This window comes from Carettochelys insculpta, unplaced genomic scaffold, assembly GCF_033958435.1.
Source record: "Carettochelys insculpta isolate YL-2023 unplaced genomic scaffold, ASM3395843v1 scaffold_0094, whole genome shotgun sequence".
In the NCBI taxonomy this organism is placed as follows: domain Eukaryota; kingdom Metazoa; phylum Chordata; order Testudines; family Carettochelyidae; genus Carettochelys; species Carettochelys insculpta.
This window is the reverse complement of record NW_027439131.1, coordinates 7,501-15,000: the sequence shown is the minus strand read 5'-3', so window position 1 is coordinate 15,000 and position 7,500 is coordinate 7,501. Positions and strand designations below refer to the sequence as shown.

The 7,500-nt window shown below is 63.2% G+C and overlaps 1 non-coding gene across 1 annotated transcript; it reads left to right on the top strand.

The window, feature by feature from the left end:
- Positions 1–4,699: 4,699 nt before the first annotated feature.
- Positions 4,700–4,818, top strand: LOC142006617 (5S ribosomal RNA). Its single transcript, XR_012643665.1, has one exon. It is a non-coding gene; the product is annotated as a 5S ribosomal RNA (ribosomal RNA).
- The last annotated feature ends 2,682 nt before the right edge of the window (positions 4,819–7,500 follow it).

Sequence of the window (7,500 nt, the reverse complement as noted above, 5' to 3'; positions counted from 1 at the left end):
CAACAGGCGGGAACGACTCACAAAAGCGGCCGACCGCCTGGAACTCTAGGTCGGCTGCACGGGTCAAATTCAACCCCATTCGGACTTCCAGAGCTCAGCCGGCCACCAGGTCAACCTCGCTGAAAGCGCCAGAGGTTGACCTGGTGTCCGGGGACCGAATCGGACACCAGGTCAACCTCCGCTAAAGCGGCCGGGGTTGACCTGTTGTCCCTGCCGGACTTAGAAAATTTTTCTCTCCAGCCCGGGACCGGGGTTGACCTGTTGTCCCTGCCGGACTTAGAAATTTTTTCTCTCCCGCCTGGGACCGGGGTTGACCTGTTGTCCCTGCCGGACTTAGAAATTTTTTCTCTCCAGCCTGGGACCGGGGTTGACCTGTTGTCCCTGCCGGACTTAGAAAATTTTTCTCTGCCGCCTGGGACCGGGGTTGACCTGTTGTCCCTGCCGGACTTAGAAATTTTTTCTCTCCCGCCTGGGACCGGGGTTGACCTGTTGTCCCTGCCGGACTTAGAAATTTTTTCTCTCCAGCCCGGGACCGGGGTTGACCTGTTGTCCCTGCCGGACTTAGAAAATTTTTCTCTCCAGCCCGGGACCGGGGTTGACCTGTTGTCCCTGCCGGACTTAGAAATTTTTTCTCTCCCGCCTGGGACCGGGGTTGACCTGTTGTCCCTGCCGGACTTAGAAATTTTTTCTCTCCAGCCTGGGACCGGGGTTGACCTGTTGTCCCTGCCGGACTTAGAAATTTTTTCTCTGCCGCCTGGGACCGGGGTTGACCTGTTGTCCCTGCCGGACTTAGAAAATTTTTCTCTGCCGCCTGGGACCGGGGTTGACCTGTTGTCCCTGCCGGACTTAGAAAATTTTTCTCTCCCGCCTGGGACCGGGGTTGACCTGTTGTCCCTGCCGGACTTAGAAATTTTTTCTCTGCCGCCTGGGACCGGGGTTGACCTGTTGTCCCTGCCGGACTTAGAAATTTTTTCTCTGCCGCCTGGGACCGGGGTTGACCTGTTGTCCCTGCCGGACTTAGAAATTTTTTCTCTGCCGCCTGGGACCGGGGTTGACCTGTTGTCCCTGCCGGACTTAGAAATTTTTTCTCTCCAGCCTGGGACCGGGGTTGACCTGTTGTCCCTGCCGGACTTAGAAATTTTTTCTCTCCCGCCCGGTACCGGGGTTGACCTGTTGTCCCTGCCGGACTTAGAAATTTTTTCTCTGCCGCCTGGGACCGGGGTTGACCTGTTGTCCCTGCCGGACTTAGAAAATTTTTCTCTCCCGCCTGGGACCGGGGTTGACCTGTTGTCCCTGCCGGACTTAGAAATTTTTTCTCTGCCGCCTGGGACCGGGGTTGACCTGTTGTCCCTGCCGGACTTAGAAAATTTTTCTCTCCCGCCCGGGACCGGGGTTGACCTGTTGTCCCTGCCGGACTTAGAAATTTTTTCTCTGCCGCCTGGGACCGGGGTTGACCTGTTGTCCCTGCCGGACTTAGAAATTTTTTCTCTCCCGCCCGGTACCGGGGTTGACCTGTTGTCCCTGCCGGACTTAGAAATTTTTTCTCTGCCGCCTGGGACCGGGGTTGACCTGTTGTCCCTGCCGGACTTAGAAAATTTTTCTCTCCCGCTCGGAACCGGGGTTGACCTGTTGTCCCTGCCGGACTTAGAAAATTTTTCTCTCCCGCCTGGGACCGGGGTTGACCTGTTGTCCCTGCCGGACTTGGAGCCCGAGGAGGGGATCGGCCACCAGGTAAACCTCCGCTGAAAGCGGCCACGGTTTACCTGGTGCCCGGGGAGCGAATCGGACACCAGGTCAACCTCAGCTGAAGCGGCCGGGGTTGACCTGCTGTCCCTGCCGGACTTGGAAAATTTTTCTCTCCAGCCTGGGACCGGGGTTGACCTGTTGTCCCTGCCGGACTTAGAAATTTTTTCTCTCCCCGCCTGGGACCGGGGTTGACCTGCTGTCCCTGCCGGACTTGGAGCCCCAGGAGGGGATCGGCCACCAGGTCAACCTCCGCTGAAAGCGGCCACGGTTTACCTGGTGCCCGGGGAGCGAATCGGACACCAGGTCAACCTCTGCTAAAGCGACCGAGGTTGACCTGGTGCCCGGGGAGCGAATCTGACACCAGGTCAACCTCTGCTAAAGCGCCAGAGGTTGACCTGGTGCCCGGGGAGCGAATCGGACACCAGGTCAACCTCTGCTAAAGCGGCCGGGGTTGACCTGCTGTCCCTGCCGGACTTAGAAAATTTTTCTCTCCAGCCTGGGACCGGGGTTGACCTGTTGTCCCTGCCGGACTTAGAAATTTTTTCTCTCCCGCCTGGGACCGGGGTTGACCTGTTGTCCCTGCCGGACTTAGAAAATTTTTCTCTGCCGCCTGGGACCGGGGTTGACCTGTTGTCCCTGCCGGACTTAGAAAATTTTTCTCTCCCGCTCGGAACCGGGGTTGACCTGTTGTCCCTGCCGGACTTAGAAAATTTTTCTCTCCCGCCTGGGACCGGGGTTGACCTGTTGTCCCTGCCGGACTTGGAGCCCCAGGAGGGGATCGGCCACCAGGTCAACCTCCGCTGAAAGCGGCCACGGTTTACCTGGTGCCCGGGGAGCGAATCGGACACCAGGTCAACCTCAGCTGAAGCGGCCGGGGTTGACCTGCTGTCCCTGCCGGACTTGGAGCCCGAGGAGGGGATCGGCCACCAGGTCAACCTCCGCTGAAAGCGGCCACGGTTTACCTGGTGCCCGGGGAGCGAATCGGACACCAGGTCAACCTCTGCTAAAGCGGCCGGGGTTGACCTGCTGTCCGTGCCGGACTTGGAGCCCGAGGAGGGGATCGGCCACCAGGTCAACCTCCGCTGAAAGCGGCCACGGTTTACCTGGTGCCCGGGGAGCGAATCGGACACCAGGTCAACCTCTGCTAAAGCGGCCGGGGTTCACCTGCTGTCCCTGCCGGACTTGGAGCCCGAGGAGGGGATCGGCCACCAGGTCAACCTCCGCTGAAAGCGGCCACGGTTTACCTGGTGCCCGGGGAGCGAATCGGACACCAGGTCAACCTCTGCTAAGGCGCCCGAGGTTGACCTGGTGCCCGGGGAGCGAATCGGACACCAGGTCAACCTCTGCTACGGCGGCCGGGGTTGACCTGCTGTCCCTGCCGGACTTAGAAAATTTTTCTCTCCCCGCCCGGAACCGGGGTTGACCTGTTGTCCCTGCCGGACTTGGAGCCCGAGGAGGGGATCGGCCACCAGGTCAACCTCCGCTGAAAGCGGCCACGGTTTACCTGGTGCCCGGGGAGCGAATCGGACACCAGGTCAACCTCTGCTAAAGCGGCCGGGGTTGACCTGCTGTCCCTGCCGGACTTGGAGCCCGAGGAGGGGATCGGCCACCAGGTCAACCTCCGCTGAAAGCGGCCACGGTTTACCTGGTGCCCGGGGAGCGAATCGGACACCAGGTCAACCTCTGCTAAAGCGGCCGGGGTTGACCTGCTGTCCGTGCCGGACTTGGAGCCCGAGGAGGGGATCGGCCACCAGGTCAACCTCCGCTGAAAGCGGCCACGGTTTACCTGGTGCCCGGGGAGCGAATCGGACACCAGGTCAACCTCTGCTAAAGCGGCCGGGGTTCACCTGCTGTCCCTGCCGGACTTGGAGCCCGAGGAGGGGATCGGCCACCAGGTCAACCTCCGCTGAAAGCGGCCACGGTTTACCTGGTGCCCGGGGAGCGAATCGGACACCAGGTCAACCTCTGCTAAGGCGCCCGAGGTTGACCTGGTGCCCGGGGAGCGAATCGGACACCAGGTCAACCTCTGCTACGGCGGCCGGGGTTGACCTGCTGTCCCTGCCGGACTTAGAAAATTTTTCTCTCCCCGCCCGGAACCGGGGTTGACCTGTTGTCCCTGCCGGACTTGGAGCCCGAGGAGGGGATCGGCCACCAGGTCAACCTCCGCTGAAAGCGGCCACGGTTTACCTGGTGCCCGGGGAGCGAATCGGACACCAGGTCAACCTCTGCTAAAGCGGCCGGGGTTGACCTGCTGTCCCTGCCGGACTTGGAGCCCGAGGAGGGGATCGGCCACCAGGTCAACCTCCGCTGAAAGCGGCCACGGTTTACCTGGTGCCCGGGGAGCGAATCGGACACCAGGTCAACCTCTGCTAAAGCGGCCGGGGTTCACCTGCTGTCCCTGCCGGACTTGGAGCCCGAGGAGGGGATCGGCCACCAGGTCAACCTCCGCTGAAAGCGGCCACGGTTTACCTGGTGCCCGGGGAGCGAATCGGACACCAGGTCAACCTCTGCTAAGGCGCCCGAGGTTGACCTGGTGCCCGGGGAGCGAATCGGACACCAGGTCAACCTCCGCTAAAGCGCCCGAGGTTGACCTGGTGCCCGGGGAGCGAATCGGACACCAGGTCAACCTCTGCTACGGCGGCCGGGGTTGACCTGCTGTCCCTGCCGGACTTGGAAAATTTCTCTCCCCGCCTCGGACCGGGGTTGACCTGCTGTCCCTACCGGACTTAGAACATTTTTCTCTCCCCGCCCCGGCCCGGGGGTTAACCTCGGGGCGCACAGCTTCCCGGGTCTGACGTGCACGTCCTGTCACCTCCCGGGCCCGGCGTCCTCGTCCTCCCTTCCCCTTGGGCCGGCTCGGAGGAAGTTTTCCCTCGGCCCGGCCTCCGGGTTAATTGTTTGGGCCCGGCTGACTGAGGCCAGGCTGCTGACGCTAAAGCCCGGGGAGGCGGGGGCCTACGGCCATACCGGACCGAATGCCCCCGATCTCGTCCGATCTCGGAAGGTAAACCGTCCCGGGCCTGGCTAGTACCTGGATGGGTGACCGCCTGGGAATCCCAGGTGCCGTAGGCAGCTTTTGGCCCCAGCGGGGGTAGAGCGGGGCGTGTGTCTGCCGTGCGGGAGCAGGGAAGCCGTGAGGCCAAGGCGGCGCGACGGTCCTGGGGGGCGCTGAGGCCTTTCCCTCTGCCTGCCTGCGTGTCGGGGGCGGGGGGGCGGGCGAGGAAGCTTAGGCCCTCACCCGGTGCGGTGCGATGGCTTGGGTCGGGTCGGGGAGAGGGAAGAAAGCGTGTGTGGAGCGTTGGTGGGGCAGGTGTGTGTGTGGGAGTGCTGGGTGGGGCAGGCCGTTGAGGCGGTGGCGGTGGTGGTGTTTTTGGTGGGAGTGAGTTGGGGTCAGGTGGGTGTGGGGTCCCGCCCGGGGGGTGGATGGTCTGAGGGTTAAGGCTTGGAACGTGCGTCTTGGGGGACCGTGGGTGGAGGTTGTTGAGAGCGGGGAAGGCCCTGGGTCTCGGTTGTGGACTATTAAGCCCGGTGGAGGGGGACCGTGGGGGGAGGTTGTTGAGAGCGGGGAAGGCCCTGGGTCCCGGTTGTGGACTATTAAGCCCGGTGGAGGGGGACCGTGGGTGGAGGTTGTTGAGAGCGGGGAAGGCCCTGGGTCTCGGTTGTGGACTATTAAGCCCGGTGGAGGGGGACCGTGGGTGGAGGTTGTTGAGAGCGGGGAAGGCCCTGGGTCCCGGTTGTGGACTATTAAGCCCGGTGGAGGGGGACCGTGGGTGGAGGTTGTTGAGAGCGGGGAAGGCCCTGGGTCTCGGTTGTGGACTATTAAGCCCGGTGGAGGGGGACCGTGGGGGGAGGTTGTTGAGAGCGGGGAAGGCCCTGGGTCCCGGTTGTGGACTATTAAGCCCGGTGGAGGGGGACCGTGGGTGGAGGTTGTTGAGAGCGGGGAAGGCCCTGGGTCTCGGTTGTGGACTATTAAGCCCGGTGGAGGGGGACCGTGGGTGGAGGTTGTTGAGAGCGGGGAAGGCCCTGGGTCCCGGTTGTGGACTATTAAGCCCGGTGGAGGGGGACCGTGGGTGGAGGTTGTTGAGAGCGGGGAAGGCCCTGGGACCCGGTTGTGGACTATTAAGCCCGGTGGAGGGGGACCGTGGGTGGAGGTTGTTGAGAGCGGGGAAGGCCCTGGGTCTCGGTTGTGGACTATTAAGCCCGGTGGAGGGGGACCGTGGGTGGAGGTTGTTGAGAGCGGGGAAGGCCCTGGGACCCGGTTGTGGACTATTAAGCCCGGTGGAGGGGGACCGTGGGTGGAGGTTGTTGAGAGCGGGGAAGGCCCTGGGTCCCGGTTGTGGACTATTAAGCCCGGTGGAGGGGGACCGTGGGTGGAGGTTGTTGAGAGCGGGGAAGGCCCTGGGACCCGGTTGTGGACTATTAAGCCCGGTGGAGGGGGACCGTGGGTGGAGGTTGTTGAGAGCGGGGAAGGCCCTGGGTCCCGGTTGTGGACTATTAAGCCCGGTGGAGGGGGACCGTGGGTGGAGGTTGTTGAGAGCGGGGAAGGCCCTGGGTCCCGGTTGTGGACTATTAAGCCCGGTGGAGGGGGACCGTGGGTGGAGGTTGTTGAGAGCGGGGAAGGCCCTGGGACCCGGTTGTGGACTATTAAGCCCGGTGGAGGGGGACCGTGGGTGGAGGTTGTTGAGAGCGGGGAAGGCCCTGGGTCTCGGTTGTGGACTATTAAGCCCGGTGGAGGGGGACCGTGGGTGGAGGTTGTTGAGAGCGGGGAAGGCCCTGGGACCCGGTTGTGGACTATTAAGCCCGGTGGAGGGGGACCGTGGGTGGAGGTTGTTGAGAGCGGGGAAGGCCCTGGGTCCCGGTTGTGGACTATTAAGCCCGGTGGAGGGGGACCGTGGGTGGAGGTTGTTGAGAGCGGGGAAGGCCCTGGGACCCGGTTGTGGACTATTAAGCCCGGTGGAGGGGGACCGTGGGTGGAGGTTGTTGAGAGCGGGGAAGGCCCTGGGTCTCGGTTGTGGACTATTAAGCCCGGTGGAGGGGGACCGTGGGTGGAGGTTGTTGAGAGCGGGGAAGGCCCTGGGACCCGGTTGTGGACTATTAAGCCCGGTGGAGGGGGACCGTGGGTGGAGGTTGTTGAGAGCGGGGAAGGCCCTGGGTCCCGGTTGTGGACTATTAAGCCCGGTGGAGGTGTTGCGTACGGTGGATGTAAGGGGGAGGGCGTATGAAGTGACCGAGGAGTGGGCAAGGAAACGGGGGGAAAAATTTGGAGGCGAAGGCGGCCGAAAAAGGGTGCGGTTGACCTGGTGCCCGGGGAGCGAATGGGCCACCAGGTCAACCCCCGCTGAAAGCAGCGGAGGTTGACCTGGTGCCCGGGGAGCGAATCGGCCACCAGGTCAACCCCCGCTGAAAGCACCGGAGGTTGACCTGGTGCCCGGGGAGGGAATCGGCCACCAGGTCAACCCCCGCTGAAAGCACCGGAGGTTGACCTGGTGCCCGGGAAGGGAATCGGCCACCAGGTCAACCCCCGCTGAAAGCACCGGAGGTTGACCTGGTGCCCGGGGAGGGAATCGGCCACCAGGTCAACCCCCGCTGAAAGCACCGGAGGTTGACCTGGTGCCCGGGGAGCGAATCGGCCACCAGGTCAACCCCCGCTGAAAGCAACGGAGGTTGACCTGGTGCCCGGGGAGCGAATGGGCCACCAGGTCAACCCCCGCTGAAAGCAGCGGAGGTTGACCTGGTGCCCGGGGAGCGAATCGG